This window comes from Adiantum capillus-veneris, unplaced genomic scaffold (genome assembly GCF_014529385.1).
Source record: "Adiantum capillus-veneris isolate H3 unplaced genomic scaffold, ASM1452938v2 Hic_scaffold_850, whole genome shotgun sequence".
NCBI lineage: Eukaryota > Viridiplantae > Streptophyta > Polypodiopsida > Polypodiales > Pteridaceae > Adiantum > Adiantum capillus-veneris.
The window spans coordinates 20,860-41,446 of NW_028221828.1; the positions used below are offsets into that span (position 1 = coordinate 20,860).

Genomic DNA, 20,587 nt, shown 5'->3' on the forward strand with positions numbered 1-20,587 from the left:
TGGAGGAACAGAAGTGGACGAGGCCTCCTTAGGCAGGTCCTGCTGAAGGGGGTCAAAACGGTTCCAGTCGGAACCCAGTGCTGCTGAGCTGCAAAAGGTCGGCCACCAGGAGGAGCAATGGGGTGAGCTCTTCTCTGACGGCGGCGGCTGGGCACCTGCTGCCAACCATCAGCTAGCTGGTCACTAGTCTCGGTCGAAGTACCAGCCTATGCATCCTGTGTACCTGGCTGCTTGGCATGCTCAACCTTGGGAGGCTGCGCATGCGCTGTGGGTCGAGGTCTCCTGCGAGGACAGGCCTTTGCTAAATGGCCCATCTGCCTACATATGAAACAGATCTCGACCCACAGCGAGACAGATCGAAATCGGTAAGTCTGCCTCCTCCTCGAGCACGTGTGTAGTAGGGTGAAAACCGTGATGCCAACATCGGAAGTAAGCTCGAGCTGCTCCGATGCCGAGTAGGCTCATCGAAATCACATTGGTCATCATATGTGCAGACTCGAACTCGACCTGGTAGTACCCTCTACCGAGGATCTGGACATCAGTGATCTTGCCCACATCGGAGAGAAGAAGGGCTCGTAGTAAATCCCGAACCTCGCCCCGAGTGGGCCGAGTGCCAATGATCTTACAGATAACCGAAGTGGCTTGCAAGCGCTCCACTTCGGCCATCAAGCTCGCTTGCTCTTTGGCGAAAGAGCAAGTCGAAGAGTCGGCTCCGCGGTGTCGGGCAAGGGGGCTTCAGTGGAGTCCCTCTGAGGTGGAGCAGAAGCCGCCATTCTGTGTCTGTTGTGAGTCGAGGAAGGCGAAAAAGACGCGAAGCTCCCAGAAGGCCGTGGGGACAGACTCCTGCGAGCTAAGGGGGGAAGGGGGGGGGGGGGGGGCACAATGTATGTGGGAATGCAAGGGGCGAGCGAGTGGGGGGGCTGAGGCGCAAAGGTCGGCTGAAGGCAGGAGAGCTAGGGGCGGGCAGGCTGAGGGCTGAGGCGGGCTGAACGCGGGCTGGGGCTGGCTGAAGCGGGATGGGGGCTGAGGCAGGCAGAGGCAGGCGGGCTGGGCTGGCTGCGCGCTGGCAGGCAGCGTGGAGTGAAGGGCAGGGCGGCGCGAAGGCAGCAGCCGGGGGGGGGGGGACTGAGGGAGCGTGCGCAGGGGAAGGGGTGAAGGCAGCGGCAGCCGAGATATGATGTTTTCTACACAAACAACAACGTTTTAGATGAGGCACAAGCATGCATGCATGCAGCTTTCTCAAACACTTTTGTACATGAATTGTTTTAGTAAGTCCAATCCTCTGTGTCTCTTGCATAATACCAACCCTAGATTAGCGTCCTTAATAGGCTGTGAGATGAGTTTCAAAGTAATGTTGGTCCAATATTATCTTTAATTGAATTGTTCATATAGGTGCTTTTTTGTGAAGACTCAAATGCAGCCTCATGGAAAAGTTCAGATTATGCAATACTCATCTCCAGCTTATTAAGCATGTTGAAAAAAGATCTTCAAATGCAGGTAATGAAGTTACTGAATCTTGAAAAGGTTCTTCTGGATTGAGTCTAATCTGCTTAAACGTTTTCTAAATGTGTAGGAACTAGTGGTATCAGATCTGAATCTGAATACAGAATCTGAGTGCTTGCATACCTACACACAAATGTGGGCTCTTCGTCCTTTTTTAGAGGAAGCATTGGTTCAACGAGCTTTGGGTTTGCACAAATAGATGTGCATCTGGATTCTTTTTGAGAACTTTTCTACCTGCCTCCTTTTCTTAGCTGTGGGTTCTACACTGTTTGCATGTCCACAAATGTGCAGCCCTCAGCTATAATTTAACCAACATATGCAAGGTACAAGGCTCATTATTTTTGTCTTTATTTGAAACATACATTTCAGTCCTTTTTTGGGGGGATGGCAGAGAGAGAGAGAGAGAGAGAGAGAGAGAGAGAGAGAGAGAGAGAGAGAGAGAGAGAGAGAGAGAGAGAGAGAGAAATGAGATGAATGAAATGTAATATTAACATCTTCAAAAGGCCAAAATGACCTATGAGACCAAAAGGTTACATGTGGTGAATCTAATACCAGGTCTGGGTACAAAAAGTACAAAGAACTGAAAAGAAAATAGTGGGTAGGGGTGGGGTGAAAGCTGATACAAAGGGGAAAGGGTGAGCTGATACAATGGAGCTCTCTTAACAGTCGAGGCATCATATACATATACATCGGTATCCGGGACGGCTCCTATGTCGCGCTAGTATGGTATGGATCCTCTGTCGCAATCTGCGTCGATGTCGAAAGGGCCCCCTCATCCGTGGGTGACGGGACCACCCCAACTCTATCGCCCAATCAAGCAGTATGCCTCTGGTGTTGTTATGCTGTGGGGGCTGCTCGAACTCCTCTGTCTGTGACTGAAAGAAATCTGTAATCTTCTGCTGTCTCTGGATCTCTCTCATTGTGTCCCTCTTCAAGAGGTCCTCTCTGTGTTTGCGAATCTCCAGTAAGTATAATCCGAGGCATCTTTGATCCTGGTATCTCATGACTCTAGAAGGTGGCCCAAAACCCTCTCTGAATAGACAGTGAAAGCGGCCTCGTATCTCATAGTATACTGGGCAGTGACATATGTAATGTAGCTCTATCTCTGGCTCTATTTGGCACACCTGACAAATCCTGGACTCAGTGGGTACTCCTCTAAATCTGCCTGTCTCGATCTCTAGCTGATGTGAGGATGTGCGTATCTGACCAATAGCACATCGTATCCCGTGGGATAGATGAGTATCCATGTATCCTGGTCTGATCACAAAACCATCCTCAGTGAGTTGGAGAAGATGCTCTCTATAGAAAGTCATCTGCGTACCTAGCCATGTGTAGGTTGTATCCATGTCCTCTTCGTATCCAACTGAATCAAGTCCTGTCTGATGAGCCTGGTAGTCTCTGCCCTAGTGAGGGAGATGGAGGGTGCATCCAAAGAGTACTGAAATGGGGGTAGCCGGTCCATACTAAAGCCATGTAACTGAAACCAAGATGCCATTTCTGCATACCAACATGATCTATCTCCCTGCAATGCCAGCTGTCGCAAAGACTCTAGTGCTAATCGAGCATATCTGTCTCTAGGGAGACCACAAGTGCTATGCATAAATGAAACTGATCCAGTGAGTGCCTCCACTACCAATGGAGCAAAGAGCTCTGCCCTAACAATGCCATGTGGTACTGAGGCCTTGGCCCTAATCATCTGAGAACTCATAGGCACCAAGGGCTTCTCCATACATCTCCATCCATCAGTAGTGCCAGCTCTGCTATGATGATCAACTGAGGGGCCCTTATATATCCACTCCGTACAGCATGACCGAAGTGACCAGAGTGTCAAAGAGCCAAAGCTTTGTCCGAGGTTCCTGGAACTAAACCTGCGAACATATCCTCTCAAGTCTCCCCAATGCTGCATAGGCTCTTGTCAATCGCGTATCTGCTGCACGCCTCAAGGAAAATACTGGACCATTGAAAACCGCCCCAAGATAAGTGTATGTATCTGCCTACTCCACAGTCTCTCGACCATATGTAAAAGTGGGGGCGGACCTTGGTGTTAAACACCATTACCTTGGTCTTACCAAGGTTCAGAGACAATCCACTGTCCCGTGCAAATACATGCAATGCATCCCCTCTGGAGAATCGGAGATCAACACAATATCACCAGCATATAATAGCAACGAAATCCATGTCCCTGCGAGCTGAGCACCTCTATCACCCTCTGTATGTACATAATCTGAAAACTCATCTACATATATCCCAAAGAGAGTCGGAGATAGGGGACAACCCTGCTTCACCCCAATGGTGGAGTGAACCATGTCGGACATGCCCCGAGTAGTGCGTACCTGTCCTACCACTGTCCTGTATAAAGCTAAGATCCCCCATATCAGCTCTGTGGGCACCCCCATGTCTTGCAATCTGCGTATGAGTCTGGCTCGTGGAACTGTATCAAAGGCTTTGCGGAAATCCACAAAGCTACAAATATATCCTTCTGCCATGGTGTCTACCCTCCTCAATAATGGCTCTGAGTATCAAAATCTGGTCAAGAGTGGAGAAACTTCTCTTGAACTCTGCCTGTCCTGCTGCCCGTATGCCCTCTCTCTCTGCCCATCCACTCAGCTCATGCTCAAGAATTGATGCATATAGCCTAGCCAGACTGTGACCAACCATGATGGGTCGGTAATTCCCTGGAAGCATAGGATCTCCTAACTTGAAGATAGGCACAATAATGGACATACTCCAAGTCTCAGGGAAGCCCTCATACATGGCTCTATTAAACATCATAGCAAGAGGCTCTGCAAGCATATCTCTAGCATGGATAAAGTGCTCTGCTACCAGACCATCATGATCCTGTGCTCTTCCTGTCTTCATCTTGTAAATGGCTTTCCTTATCCTCTCAGCCGTAAAGAAAGTACATGTTTCTGGGCATGCCTCTAGAGGGTCAGGCCAAGGTGGCTACCCCGATGCTGTATAGAGAGATGTAGCATATTCCCCCCATGTCTCTGTGGAAGTGATGGCTGGCAATGGAGAGTGCTCATTGAAAAGCCTCCATGCCTCACTAGAGTCCCGACTCATAAACAGCTGATACAGATCACGCTCTAATTGAGATAGGTAAGCATGTAACAAACTGCTGACGTGTCAAAGCCTAAAGAATGGAGCCAACTTACAGATGTGGGCCGAGGGGCCTAAACCCTAAGAAGAACAAGCAACAGAAGAAGAAGTCCTACCAACTTATGGGGACCCCGTCCGATGGGGCCCCAAGTGACAAAGGATTAAAATAAAGTAGGACCTATACACACACACACAAACTGATGACGTGGCAGATTCTCGAAAATTGCGCTGACATGATGACGTGGTAGGCTGTACGGATTTCCGTGTTTTGCGTTGGTTGACGACGTGGCAGGCTGTACGGATTTCCGTAAATTGCGCTGGCAGCTTTTTGGCTTTGCTCTTGGACCAGATGCTTTTGAGTTTGAAGGCTTTTCACTGTAATTGCTTTTTAGACCAAAGCAGCCTTTAAATATGAGGTTAGGGCTCATTCTCTGGCATGCTTCCTGGAGAAGGTGCAGAGTCTGGAGTACCGGCTTGTACTGTGTTGATGCAATATAAAGAAATACCGAAAGGGGCGCCAAGGTTTGGGGCCAATACTCTCTGGGCTGGAATTCCGCCACTCCGTGTCGCGTGTCGTCTCTCTCTCTCTCTCTCTCTCTCTCTCTCTCTCTCTCTCTCTCTCTCTTTCTCTCTCTGTTCAATTGTTAATGAAGTGCTAAAAGTCTGTTCAGTCTGTTCTTTTCTATTGGCATGTGGTGCCCGTCTTGTGACAGTGGTATCAGAGCATCAGGCGTGTGCTTTTCTGAAAGCATACCGGTCCCACAAAAGAGCAGACAGAGCTATATTTGAGGTATCTTCACCCTCCAACCCGGACTTATTAGGCACTCCCACCCTTACTTCATCGCGCATCCGGCGCGCTCCCGTCTTCATCGCTGTGTCTTACAGGGCATAAGCCATAAAGAACCCAAGACTTGGAATTCATGGATTCAGCAGAATATTTGCAGTTTTTGCTCAACGAACTCCACGACATTCTTTCGCAGCATCCTCAGCAGACTCTTCCGATGCTGCAAAGTGTTCAACAATTTTTGAACTCTATGTTACCCCCTCTGATGCCCCAGGTGGTACCTCCTCCTCTGGCACCAGAAAGTACGAGAGCTTCCAACCGGCAACCTTCTTAGCCATCTATTCCGATCGGGGGAGTCTTCAGGAATATGGTGCAGCCATCTGACCTTGATCCTGTGCAGCCGCCTTTGCCACCGCCATTGCCCCCACCTCCACCACCACCACCGCCACCAGGCTACAATGGTTGGAGCCCATATGGATACCCTTATTATCCATACCCGGGATATGCGCCTAACCAACCCAAAGATTTCAAAGATGGCGGCACGACAGTCAAATTTTTTACTTTTTCCGGGGTGAAAGATCGCAAGAAAGCATTGCAGTTCCTACAGCAATTCGACAACATCTATGCTTTAGGGAACTATACATAAGAGTCCAAGATTTCTGGAGGAGCAGGATTTCTTAAAGATAATGCTATGCAATGGTGGAGTTCAATCGCGACACAACCGCATGCTCCAAGGACCTGGCAAGCTTTCAAGACAGTTTTTGCACGTAGTTACATGACTTCTATGTTTGAAGTCCGGATTTTGGCAGAGTGGGGCAACTTGAAAATGCTTGCCACCGAAACCATGGACGAATATAACCAAAGGTTTCTCAACGTGTACCTTCCGGTGTCCTTTAGATCTGTTCCCTTGGAGGCCCAATGCGAGCGATACACCATTGGACTACCATCACCATTGCAGGAATATTGTCTATCCAAGCAGGTCTCCACAATGCAAGAACTTATGGACCATGCCGTGGTCGGCTACAAACTGATGAAGGGAAAGCTAGAGTTTACCACAGAAGAATCTCCGGCCACTAACCACAACTCTCGGCAACAACGAACAAATTCTCGAGTGTCTCGTGAAAATCAACCGCAAAGGCCTCGTTTGACGCCTCAACAATGAGACACCTTACTACAAGAAGGCCGATGCTTTGGCTGCTTTCAAACAAGGCATAATCATTCTAATTGTCCCAAATGCACTGGTAGACCAGAGGAGCCGACGCCCGCACCAACGGTTGACAGAACCCCAGCGCCACCTCTTGCTAAGAGAGCTAGACCCGCTATTGGACTAGTTCCTGATATTTATGGCATACGCCTTGAGAGTACAAATGATTTGTGTCGAGCATATGGCAAAGTCAATGGCTTCAAAGCCCTTATTTTCTTTGACCACAGAGCTACAGAGAACTTCATCCATCCAGAATTCTTAAAGCAGATGCACTTTGATTATGATGCAGAGGGTGGAGAAATTGAAGCTGAGCTAGCCACAGGGCAAACTCAGAAAGTAGTACCGCTCATTGGTGCTCTTCCAGTGAATATTCAAGATTATCATGGAAAAGCTGATTTCCACATCATGAAGTTGGGCAATTGTGACGTTCTATTAGGCATGCCTTGGCATGACAAGACTGATGTGACTCTCCAGGTCCAGAACCGAACCATCACCGTAATGCAGAAGGGCAAGCCAGGCGTCCTCAAAGTTCGGTTGTCCGAACAAAATCCTGAATGAACTCTCTAGTTGTTTTATAGTTAGATACCTTTGAACTTTGTTTGAGAAAGTATTATTTGAAACTTTGTTTGAAATGGATAGTATCTGTTTTGAACCTGTCTTGGTGCCGATTTGAAATGTTTGACTCTAGTTTTAATACTAGTTTCATTGATTGGTGATTTTACTCCCGAGTGGAGAAGTGAGATATACTGTTTTGGTATTGTTTGAACCTTAGAACGACGCAGGCCGATGCCTGGGGAGCGTTTCGTTGTATGCTTGCAAAATAATTGTTGTTGTGACTCCCGGCCCTTACTTGGATGGTTATGCGGGAGGAGTATTAAGAAGTCTAAGCAGTGGTTACTCTCAGCACCTCCAAACGACGCAGGCTGCGGTCTGGGGGGCGTTTGGTTGTAAAAGGCCTCTATATCTCTCGGCCCGGATCTTTTTAGGTTATGCGTGAGGAGTGATGAGGGAGTCGTTGAATATCTCCCGGCCCGGACCTTGTTAGGTTATGCGGGAGGAGTGTTCATCGGCGGCTTTATGTTTCTATGTCTTGTAACATGCATATGTAAGCATTTGTGTTGCATTGTGATGTGCCAACTCTTGAATATTCATAATTGGATGAGATTGCTTGGGTATGTGATTTTAGTGCATCAAGACACCCATGGAAGATCAGTACAGTCTGGGTGTGATGGCTAATTTTACTACGCCGGAATATCAAGAGTTCCGATCTAGACGAAAGGAGAAGCTAACTCCTTGATAAAAAGAGTAGAAAGGAGAAGCGAACTCCTTGATCAAAACAGCCGAAAGGAGAAACTCCTTTATCAAAATAGCAGAAAGGAGAAGCTAACTCCTTAATAAAAAGAGCAGAAAGGAGAAGCTAACTCCTTAATAAAAAGAGCAAATTGATTGTCCCTCGGAAATTTTTAAGCTAACTTGAGTTGTTTTGCAGATATGCTGTAATCGTGGACGATTACTCTCTTTCAAGAAGGGGAGATGTAACAAACTGCTGACGTGTCAAAGCCTAAAGAATGGAGCCAACTTACAGATGTGGGCCGAGGGGCCTAAACCCTAAGAAGAACAAGCAACAGAAGAAGAAGTCCTACCAACTTATGGGGACCCCGTCCGATGGGGCTCCAAGTGACAAAGGATTAAAATAAAGCAGGACCCATACACACACACGCACACACACACGAACTGATGACGTGGCAGATTTCCGAAAATTGCGCTGACATGATGACGTGGCAGGCTGTACGGCTTTCCGTATTTTGCACTGGCTGATGGCATGGCAAGCTGTATTAATTTCCGTAAATTGCGTTGGCAGCTTTTTAGCTTTGCTTTTAGACCAGATGCTTTTGAGTTTGAAGGCTTTTCATTGTAATTGCTTTTTAGGCCAAAGCGGCCTTTAAATATGAGGTTAGGGTTCATTCTCTTGCATGCTTCCTGGAGAAGGTGCAGAGTCTGGAGTACCGGCTTGTATTGTGTTGATGCAATATAAAGAAATACCGAAAGGGGCGCCAAGGTTTGGGGCCAATACTCTCTGGGGTGGAATTCCGCCACTCCGTGTCGCATGTCCTCTCTCTCTCTCTCTCTCTCTCTCTCTCTCTCTCTCTCTCTCTCTCTCTCTCTCTCTCTCTCAGTTCAATTGTTAATGAAGTGCTAAAAGTCTGTCCAGTCTGTTCTTTTCTAGTGGCAAGTGGTGCCCGTCTTGTGACAAAGCCCTCTTCTTTCGTCGCACTAGGCGGTGGAACATAATCCGTGACTGTCTATGTGGTGTAGTACCCATGAGCACCTCTCTTTGCAATCTGATCCTCGTCTCTCTACACTCCTCATCATACCAAAACTGTTCCAAGGCATGCTTCCAGATCGTCTGCGTGTAGGCTGGCTGTGGGGATATGCCTCTGATGCTGCAGCATGTAGCGTCTCTGTCAGAATCTAGGTGAGCTCATCTAATGGTCGTCCTGGTTCCTAAGTGCATAGCTGCCTGTATATCTCATCAGTGTACACGTGATCCGTCTCCCTCGTGAAGGTATACTAAGTATGTGTGGAGGCCTCTCCCAATGGAGCTGTGTTGAACTAGAACGATAGAGTGAAAGACAAGATAGCATGATCGACTGCTACCCCAACTGGCCTAGTTCGCAGCACGAAATCGTGAAAGGAAGAAATGAGTCCTGGTGGAGCCATAACATAATCCATTGTAGTGGCGCCATGCCGATGTGGAAAGCATGTAAAACCACCAGCTTCTGCAGGGAATCTTTGTAGGCCATTCAAAATGGCCAATCCATGTGCAGTCCCCATATCGATCAAGTATCTGCCATACTCAATGTGCTCCTCATACTGTGATAATCTAGACATGCCCATTTCTGTAATATCAAGCTCCCGCATCAACTCCTCTGAGGTATCATAGAATACTGTCTGGTGATGGGTAGTCCTAGCATTGAAATCCCCCAAGATAATAATGTCGCCATCTCTGGAAAACTCCCATATATCATCATCTAAAATAGAGAAGGGGGACTGTCCTATAGGTGATGCATATACTGACGTACTAGGAGGGAAATAGCAAATAGCAATGTAGAGATATCTGCATGTCTCTGCCTTCAGTCTCACCCGCATGTACCTAGCGTGCTCATCCCTCCGAGCTATATGTATCAGAGACTGTAGCTCCTCTCTGAATAAGACTGCCACTCCTCCTGAACCTCGTCCTCTGCGCTCTGATCGAGTCTCCTGTCTGCAAGTTGTCTCCCATTTGTATTCGCTCACATGGGGCATGGACTGCCCCGGGGCCTGATGCGTCTCAGAGTAGAAAATGATGTCTCTCCCTGTGAAACTATCCTCAAAGGCCCCTACATCAAGGCGCAAAGATCCATTACAATTCCATGTAGCCACTTTGAGTGTGGTCTCACAGGTCTCGCACCGTCATGCGGGGCGCTTCTCTAGAATAACCACTTGTCCATACCTATAGAAGGCCACTTTCCCCTTCTCTCGAGTTGTCATTATCTCGGGCATAACTTCTTTCATATGAGCAAGTTGAGTGTGAGGTCATCTCCAAGGAATATGCCCGTTTTCTTTAGTGTTGGTCGCTTCTTCAAGAAGTCCTTCTTTGTCTCCATGGATGGGAAGCGCATGATTAGAGCTCTTTCGTTTGAAGTCTCCCCATTTCCTTGTGTCTTCTTTCCTACCCTCCATGCCTTTGTATGAGTAGCCGCACTACCCATCATGTAGAGAAGTTCTTTGACTTCCCCTTCGACATCATCCCGGTCTTTTAGACCGGTTATTCGTATGTGCAAAGCTCTAGTCTTCCTTCGCTGCTCTTCTTCTAAAGTCATGTTGATGATTGTAGGAGTGGGGATAGATGTGGTTTCTTTCCCTTTCCCTTTCTTAGCGACTTCTATCCATTTCTCGGCCTCATCCGCCTTCTTTTGTGTCTTCGTGATTACATCCACACACGAAGACGTCTTTGCCCCATTCTCTTTCTCTTCCTCTTTGATCATCCGTACCTGTTCCTTGATGACCTTGAATTCCTCTATCACCGAGGGTTGGAATTCACCTTCCTCTAGTCCATTGCTTGCTCTATTAGCAAGTTCTCGCTTGAGGGCTAAGACCTCTTCTTTGAGTCCTTGTGAATCCGCCTTAAGTGCTTGTATCTCTACGTGCAGGTCCTCTTTCTCCTTCTTCCATTGCATGCCTTCGTCGAGCAACATTTGAAGATGTCACAAATGTGATGACGTGGCTATCCAGCGCGCGTGCACACACACAGCCTCTACTGCTGCCCCGTTGACATGATGAGGTGGCTGCACGTACTGGCAAGCCCATGAATGGCGGAAATCCGTACGGCAGGCTGAGCGGCAGCTTGGGCTATGCTTTTTCTCCGCGCATGCTTTATTTCACGCAAAGTATTGGCTGCGTGGATTTTCCTACGCAAGGACTTATAGAGAGAGAGAGAGAGAGAGAGAGAGAGAGAGAGAGAGAGAGAGAGAGAGAGAGAGAGAGAGAGAGAGAGAGAGTTTTTAATTGCTTTACTTTAAGGCTCAAAAGAGCTTGTGAGAGAAAAAAACAGTTAAAAAGCCTTTGATTTTTAAGCTTTTGGGGCTTTGCTTTTGGCATCCCTTGTAAACAAATAAATAAGTGGTTTGGGCTCCCACTCTGTAGAGCATCTGGACGCAGAGTTTGAGAGTGAGACCCAACCACTCTTGTACTTTGAACCCAGATTAATACAAAAAGAAATACTGAAAGGGGTCCCAAAGACACCTCAAGAGCCTACTCACATCTGTGCAGATTGGCCTCATGGCCCTTCAAGTACATGCATGAGTCGTCAGCAAATACAACGTCAAGCAGCTCGTCTTCCCCAATAGGAAGCTCTTAACCACACAAACCAACCTACTGTGAAGTCAAAAATCTGCTCATTGCCTCAGCATAGAAGAGAAAGAGGAAGGGGGCAATAGGGCAACCCTCTCTAACTAAACGCGTGAGCATGAAGCATGTTGCTAAATGGACTATTTTCTTTTTTTTTTGAGTAATTTCTTTTTATTGAAATTAGGATATTTAAAATGTGTGCATTTGAACCGTAAGGTTGGGAACTGTAGATCTACGGGAATTATTAAAAGCCATCAGGAACAGACAACTCTAATGTGTCATATGATGAGTGACATTAAGCATCGGGAAGGGGTTGTACAGTTAGTTCGGTAGGAGAGACCGGGAAATGGATATTCTTGACGAGTCATGTGATGAGTGTCAGGAGCATTGGAAAGGGAATACTCTATTGGTCTGGCAGGAAACCCGAATTGGAAAAAGGAATACGCGTAAAGACGCAAGCACAAAAATAAAGATGGGTTCTAAGAAGCTTTTTTTTAAAAGCGGAATATATATAAGTATTTTCCAAGAAGCGCGAATGCTTTCCCACGAGGAATATGTGTTTGCATTGCATATGTGCCTGACATTGCATTCGGGGACGCTTGGAATGTGATTGCATAGCATCAATTTTTCAGCTCATTGAGTTTTATGGAGTTTTGTCTAGGTTCACATTTTTTTTTAAAAAGTGACCGGCCGCCCACTTAAATTAAAGCAAAGATTTATTAAAAAACAAAAGCCAACGCTTCCGAACTGAGAATAAAAGTGTACAATTCCTGTCTCTCTTTGACTGGCAAAAACAGCGCACAACTTCTATCTCTTCCTAGCGCTAATGGCTGCCTTTATTTCAGCCAACTCCGCACCGGCTATTCCTGCCGGGTGCGGGAGCCTATAAAAGAAGCCCACCCTCTCTCTCAGCGGCAATTTTTGTGCACAAGCGCTAGCAACAAGGGAGCACCATCGCCAGAAATCTACAAGTGACCGAGAGAGGCAAATACTCGGAGCTTGCTTTCACATACTCGGAGCAACAAGTATCAATTGTGAATTCGCCATACGAGTTGTTGTGTGTACAATTCCTGTCTCTCTTTGACTGGCAAAAACAGCGCACAACTTCTATCTCTTCCTAGCGCTAATGGCTGCCTTTATTTCAGCCAGCTCCGCACCGGCTATTCCTGCCGGGTGCGGGAGCCTATAAAAGAAGCCCATCCTCTCTCTCAGCGGCAATTTTTGTGCACAAGCGCTAGCAACAAGGGAGCACCATCGCCAGAAATCTACAAGTGACCGAGAGAGGCAAATACTCGGAGCTTGCTTTCACATACTCGGAGCAACAAGTATCAATTGTGAATTCGCCATACGAGTTGTTGTTTCGTGTTTGTGCTTTTTGGCAGGTACTCCATCACAAAGGAGCAACGAGGCCTCGGCCCATGCTCAGAGATTCCAGGAACAGAATCGGGTACAGTCTGTAGAGCTCACGCTCTGGGAATAGTTGGAAACGGAAGTGACAGCTCGTCTCTCGGGAATTTCCCGCTTGGGAAGGAATTGACCATCAAGTCGGAAGATCTAGAACGGAGGTGTAGCAGGGCTACAGTGCCACTGGCACGGGACAAGCAGTTAGTCATATTTGGGCCGGGTTTCACACTGGACGGATTCTTGCCTGGTCAGTGACACGTGGCAGGGATACAGGGGGATGGTCCAGTGGCCAGCACACCACCACCACAGTTCATAGATAGGCTTAGCTGTAGTGGTTATTTTGCAGTCGTTGGTGGCTCTTCATGTTTGTATATATCCGTAGTGGGTTTGGATCAGAGGATCTACTTTTGTGTGGTCAGAAGTCTAGAGTCTAGCATATTGAGTTATACACAACACGTATGCACCATCCCCGCACATCTAAGCCCCGACACCCCATGGTACCTATGAATTCTTGGCTGGAGCTGAGTGTGCTGCCATTGCCAGAGTCTGTACTGGTTTCTTTGAGTTGCTCAAGTTCTACTGTTGAGTTGCTGTGTTTGTTTGCTCTATTATTCATTGTTTCTGTGTTTTCAATCTATTGGAGTGAGATGTCAACCACATTGCACTGAGGAGCACCCATTGTAGAGAGCACGACACTTTATCTCCGCTACAGGTGCCGTCATTTTTGGAACGCCTGGTAGGACTTCAACTGAAATCTCATTCCGTGTAGAGTGCAGAGTCAAGTCGAGGAGCTGCTGGATCTCAGCTCTCTATCTGTCTTGCTCTATTGGGTTTGACTGGGTTGGCTTAGTCTAGTAGAGTTTCACCTCAACTTGCTTAGTTCTAGACCTGCTACTCTAGTCTCTCGTCCTGGTCTAGTAGTCTCTCAGCCTGGGTCTAGTCCTTTCTCGTCCAGGTCTAGCCAAGTGGTCCAGTCACTCGCCTTGGTCTAGTCTCTCTCGTTCAGGTCCAGCCAAGTGGTTTAGTGGTCTAGTGGCGATTGGACCAGTTTTCAGCAAGTTACAAGGTCAGCTGAACCCCAAGCTTTTGCTTACCTGAAAAAACGCCTGACTGAAGCCCTTGTTTTAGTAGCCCCGGATTGGTCTCTAACTTTCCATGTACATACTGATGCTAGTCAGACAGCTGTGGGTGTTGTCCTCACTCAGCCTATTACAGAGTTCAATCTGGATTGTCCCATTCATTATGCAAGCAGTTTGCTTACTAAAACTGAGCACAATTACAGCACTATCGAGAGGGAAGGTTTAGCCATTGTTTATGCTCTTCAAAAATTTTGGCACTATTTATGGGGCGTTCACTTTACAGTTATTACTAATCATCATGCTCTGCGTTATCTGCTAAATAAGCCACAAGTTGCAAGCAGGGTTTAGCGGTGGCTCCTTTTGTTCCAAGAGTTCAATTTTGAAGTGGTACTTCGTCTTGGCAAATGTCACGTCATGGCCGACCATCTCTCACATTCACACAGGTGAGAGAGCTACCGGTATTGAGGACGACTTTCCAAATGGCAGTCTCTTTAAGGTGGATACCACTCCAGAGTGGTATGGTGATATTTTGTATTTGTTATCCATTGGAATGTATTTGTTATCCACTGGAATGTTCCCAAAAAGAGAAGGTTATTGATCAAATCTCAATTGTTCACTTTGATTGGCGGTCAGCTCTATAAGGCTGGACCAGATGGTGTTCTAAGAAGATGTGTCTCTCCCCATGAAGTGGAGCATATCTTAGAGGACGCCCACATCGGTCCCAGTGGTGGCCATTATCCTGGTCACATCACGGCTCAGAAAATTCTACAGTATATGTGTTTCGGGATGCCATTGTTCATGTAAAAGTGTGTGATGTATGTCAACGATGTGCCCCTAAACCGAGTAAGCACTCAAACCGTCCCCTCCAGGTATCCATGGCATGGTTGCATTTGAAAGATGGGGTTTGGACTTTGTGGGTCCCATTTCTCTGCCGGCTCAACCAGGTAATCGAAAGTATCTCCTAGTGGCTACGGATTATGCAACCAAGTACTAGCATCAACACATTGCACTAGCTCTAGAGTAGCAAAGTTCTTGTATGAGAATATACTTTGCAGGTTTGGGTGCCCCTTGGAGATTACCAGTGATAGAGGCAGTCATTTTGTGAATGACTTGATCACCACATTGCTCAGAACCTACAAAATCTTCCATTGCAAGTCATGCTCTTACTATCCCAGAGTAAATGGCCACGCAAAGAGCACCAACAAAGTTCTCATTGCTCTACTTCGTAAAGCTTGTCATCTGCATCCGGCTTCGTGGGCTCAGGCAATCCTTTGCACTATCTGGGCGTATCGCACTTCCTACAAAGCAACAACGCTCTACACTCCTTTTCAACTGGCTTTTGGTTTGGAAGCTATTGCTCCTTTTGAATTCAACTGTGGGTCCTCTAGGGTGGGCAGCCTCCGGGTCACAGCTGGGACTGCCTCAGCCAACCTCTCTCGGCTCTCCTTGTTGGAAGAAAACCGTAGACTGGCTTCTCAAGCTCTGCAAGCAGAGCAGCTTCATTGGAAATCATGGCATGATTGCCACCTTTGCAAGCCTAAAATAGTGCAAGGATCACTCGTGCTACTATATGAAGCTAGATATCAGAAAAAAGGAAAAAAGTTGGCCCTAGCATGGCAAGGACCATACATGGTACAACAAATTTTGCCACAGGGTGTGGTCTAGCTAGCGACTCTGGAAGGTGTTTCTTTGCCGCTAGTAAATGGCTCTAGGATCAAACGCTACCACCCCTCACCATAAACAATCCCAGATGATACGACGACACTCTCTCGGCGACACTCTCTCTCCAACCTGCAGCGTGTCTTCTTCTTCGTTTAGTCTAGCAATAGCTGCAGTGTGCTCCCTACCAACCTGCTAACGATTCACCTCACCGCTCTCGTTGTCTTCATCACTGTCTTTGCCTCACTTTTCTCCTGGCCCACTGTTTCAACAACGTTCTTCTGATGTCTACATCTGTCTTTTTCCCTGCAAGTTTTCCAATTGATTCTCGCTCTGTTTAATAGACACATTGTGTTCTCTCATGCAACATTCTCCCTTTTTGATACTGGATTTATACCTTTATTCAGTGGCACTCAGGTCTCTATCTGTTTAATTGGCTACTTCTCTCTTTTTTCATCAAGCCTTCTCATCTTCAACTGTTGTACCACTTCCCTTCCTTGCTGTCACTTTTTAAGGAATATGCCTAACCGCTGTTGTACTATTCTTTTCCAGATTGTGGTCTTCACTTCACATGCGAATTATGTTTCTGTTTGTTCACCTCGTACACGGCGTCTAATTCATTTTCCAAATGTTGTACCACCCCATCTATCTCTCAAAGAAGTTCTATCCCCACATTAAGTCTGATATTCACTTACTGTGCTCATCTCCTCACCCTCAACAGCTGGGGCCTTTTAGATTGCTGAATATACCAGTTCTACTACGTATGGGTGGTGCCTGAAATTCCTTCCCCTTACTCCCTCTTTAACTTCCTAGCCCCCTAATCTTACCCCTTGCCCCTCTCCACACTTTCTTGCCCATACCCCCACTCGTCCATGCCCTCTCTTTTGCGCCCCTACCCCAACTCTCTCGCCCATACCCTACCTACTCGCCCCTATTCTAAACCCTCGCCCCTACACTCACTCCTCGCCACTAACCCTCTCGCCCATACCCTACCTACTCGCCCCTACCCAATTTCCCATCGCCCTTGCTCTAACCCCCTCGCCCCTACCCTAACCCCCTCGCCCCTACACTCACTACTCGCCCCTATCCTAACTCCCTCGTCCCTACCCTAACCCTCTCGCCCATAACCTACCTACTCGCCCCTACCCTAACCCCCTCGCCCCAACCCAATCTTCTTCGTCCCTACACTAACCCCCTCGCCCTCTTCAATCGACCTCGCCCTTCCCAGCAACAATTCGCCCCTACCCTCTATAGCCTCTCGACCCTACCCTTTTCCCTCGCCTTGCCCAATTCCGACCTACCCTTTTCCCATCGCCCCTACCCAACCCTGGCGCCCCTTCATCATCAATATAACACTACCACTCTACCCTCTTCGGCCTCGCCCCTTGCCGTACCTTTAACCCTACACTTTCCCTCTCTCTCGGTTGATATGGCAGGTACCAGCAAGCAATTGCGAAGGGCAGCTCTGCGAAAAAAGACAATCGTGGCTGCAGGGTCAGCGAGTGATGACGACTCAGAAAACAATAGCAATGGCCTCGACGGCATCACATCAAGTGACCCCAGTGATGAAAGTTACGACGCCTTACGAGCAGACTCACGTCGGATTCTGAAGCTAACTATGACTCGGATGCTTCCAACGATCGAGAGGAACATCGGAAGAGAAGTCAAAAGAAAGGAAAAAATCAAGTCATCACTCATGAGATCAAGAGGCCTTCAACATCTAAAAGTCGCTCAACATTCTCCTTGGATTTTTTCCTACAGCCGCCTCGCCCATTTCTGAGCGAGGTCCTTTCCTGTGCTCAGCTACAGACTTTAGGTCTCCCTTCTTCTCCCATATTCACCCCTCCTATAGTCAATATATCTCCCACCCCATCATCACCAACCATCTAAGATGTACCCACTACATCCGTACCTAATCCTAGCTCACCAATAGTGCCACCTACGCGTCCTCCAGCATCTCATACATCTGTTGCATCTTCAGGGGTGGCCGACTCTACTTCTATGTTTGAGCTTTCTCAGAAGATATTACAAGATTCCAGGAATGCTATCGCCAACATAGAGCTAGGAACTGAGCAGTTAGCTGGTACGCACGAGCGTCACTCTGCCACATACGTAGCTTTGCAAAGATCTCTGCGAGTCGCTGAGAGTGCCATCGCAGATCGGGATGCTATTATTTTCGCATTTCAACAAGCCTTGAAGATAAAGTCCCAAATGATTGACGACATTAAAGCTCAGGTACAAGGATTTCGGTTAATGCTTTTGCATGGAGATAGGTCTAGCCAAGCTCCAGTGGGTATGGGATATGGATGGACTGGATCAGGGCCTCAGGTACATCCTCCTGTCGCGGGTATACTGCGACAGGTCCCTCTCCGCAATTTATGAGACCCTACACACAGACTCCCTTCCAATACTATCCTCAGCAGTATCCTCAGGGATCTCAGTCGTCGGGCCATATGACACACATGCAGAGGGTTCTTTGCTGTGACGGCGTTGCTATTGCACACCGCCATGGTTGTGTTACTCGGCGTCCTTAGTACACTACTGGCCAGGTGTTCCCATCTGCCGTGCAGCAGGTGGCTGCTCCTTACACAAAGATGAACCTAGGAGTCACTTGTAGTATTTGTAATACAAGCAAGGTATTGGACTGACCGTATGACTTATATGATGGATTATGACATGTGAACCCAAACTTCTATGGACTGCCTTCGTGTGCTCAACATCGTGATTGTAGAACCATAACCATTGTGCAATGGATTTGTCCTTTTAGGACCTCTTTGACCAGAAGCATGGTGCAACTATGCCTACTGCACGGATTTGAAGTTTGAATTTTAACTCTACTTTGTTTTTCCTTCTTGTGTTATTGCGTCAATAAAACATAGCACTGCCTTGGTTGATTGCTCAATGGGCTCTTTAGTGATGCTGAGTGTTGCCTTGATTTAAAGCCCTTTTGCCCTACTGTATAGCCTCCTCAGCATTGCAGATTTTCAACGTTATCTTCACATGTTCTCGCGTTAAAATTTAACTCAATCTGCACTTGCCTTGCTGCACACTGAATGCGTTAATTCTAAGTGCTTCAAGGCTCTAACCTCTACAAGGCTCCAAGCTCTGAAGCTTACTGTGCAGAGCTCACAGAATCAGAAATCGGTTTCTCCTGTGCCTAAGGTGCCTAGGCCCTAAGGTCTTCAACCTTAGCTCGCCTCAGGCTTCATGCATGTGCGGGTAATGAAGCCGCTTTGATGCGAGTTTTCTTGCCCATCATGCCAAAGCACTTCCTAGCACAATCAGATGACATCCTGTGCAGTGTGCATACACCCCGTGCAACTTCAACCTCCTCTATGCATGGTGACTTTTCTCCTCCCCTGTAGAAATTTCAGCGTCATTGCTGACTCCCTTAGCATTTTCCATTTCAGCTTGAACATGTATCTTCTCCCATATGTTTGGGTTGCCTTTTAATCAATCTAGGCTGTGATTAAAGTAAATTTCTAAAGTTAGTGAATGTCACTATTGCATGTTTAATATAACTAGTTCTAGCTGACTGTTGAGCGAGCTGTTTGCTTTACCACAGATCATATGTAGCAATAAGAGAGCACATTGCATGGTAGCATGGAGGGCGTAGTAATCTGTTTAACTTCATGATGTTATTTAAACATATGTTCGAAGTAACTAGTGGGAGTCGTGACTTTAATTCGTGAGAGATGCACTACATCTGAAAAATTACGCTTCAAATGTTAAAGTGACGTCTGATTGTACGTGGAAGAGTTTCATATAGCTTGTTAAAGTTATAATTCTTTTACAAGAGACATGCATTAGAGTCAGCTGACTGCATTTGGAGCTCAGGCTATTATCCAATGTTTTGAAAGTTCAAAATGATTTTTCGGTTCACTTCTGTTCATGAGACACACTACAATGTGAGATATTGATTATTGTAACAGGCCTACTCTTTTACTCTGTGTTCTTTATGCCGTCCTTATTATGTATGTCAGTGTGGAAATCAACGATCAAGTAAAAGCACCTGGGTAGGAGATCTCGTATGAATTGCAGGTATGTGCTTTTGTGGCCAACACTCATTCATGAACTCATAAGCAGCAATTTTTTGAAGCCTGTTTTTGGCCTACATAAGGCAGGCCTTAGTAAACCATGGAGTTCTTCGAGACAATTGTCGACCCTTGGACAACATGGCAAGCTAATGATGGCAAACCTTTTTTCTTCCGTTTTCTTATAAGAGGGGCATTGTGTTATGTCCATGTGATAAATAGTTGACATTTATTTTCTTATTCCTATAAAGTGGGACATTGAGTCATGGGTCACACACACACACTCTTTCTTATCTTGTTATGTAGGCCATTGTGACTTTTCACCTTGTTAGAAATGCCTTTCAGCCGTGCACTTTTGGGGCCTTAATGGGCCTCGGTTGTACTCAATGCAAGTATTTCCATCAACCAAGCACCATATTCACATGAGTTGTAACTGACACACTTCATACTGTGAATCAATCTGCGGCAAGGAGCAATAGTTATTATTTTTATTTTTATCCCATTGTGCTGCTGATGATGCAAATTATGGCACAACAAACATTGATTCAGATTTGATTACAAGGCCACAAAGAAGGGAAATTAGAGAGCAGAGCACAGGTGTAAGCTTGAGGAGTGATTGGGTGGTTGATGAAACCTTTTAATGAGAAGTTAGTTGAGAGACTTGTTATTAATGATCAAACAGAATGCAGACCATCACTTGGCCCCCTCGTTCAAAACTGGAGAGTATAGTAACACTACAAATACATTCAAAAGTTTCCACATTTTGTTTCAGCTGCTTGTGTCAATTCACAATTGACCACTAAAATCCCCCCCTTAGGAGAGTAAGCAAGATGGTGCGGGAGTGCACCATAAAGATCCCGATGATTATTGCATCCTGTTGGAGGAGGTATCATCTCAGCAGCCCGCCAGCCAATGTAGATTGTCAAACAGG

General features: G+C 46.8%; 1 long non-coding RNA gene across 1 annotated transcript; it reads left to right on the top strand.

Annotated features, from left to right (window-relative positions):
• The first annotated feature begins 1,390 nt into the window (after positions 1–1,390).
• Positions 1,391–20,266, top strand: LOC147416529 (uncharacterized). Its single transcript, XR_015187504.1, has 3 exons — positions 1,391–1,497; positions 1,574–1,826; positions 19,555–20,266. It is a non-coding gene; the product is annotated as an uncharacterized LOC147416529 (long non-coding RNA).
• Positions 20,267–20,587: the final 321 nt, after the last annotated feature.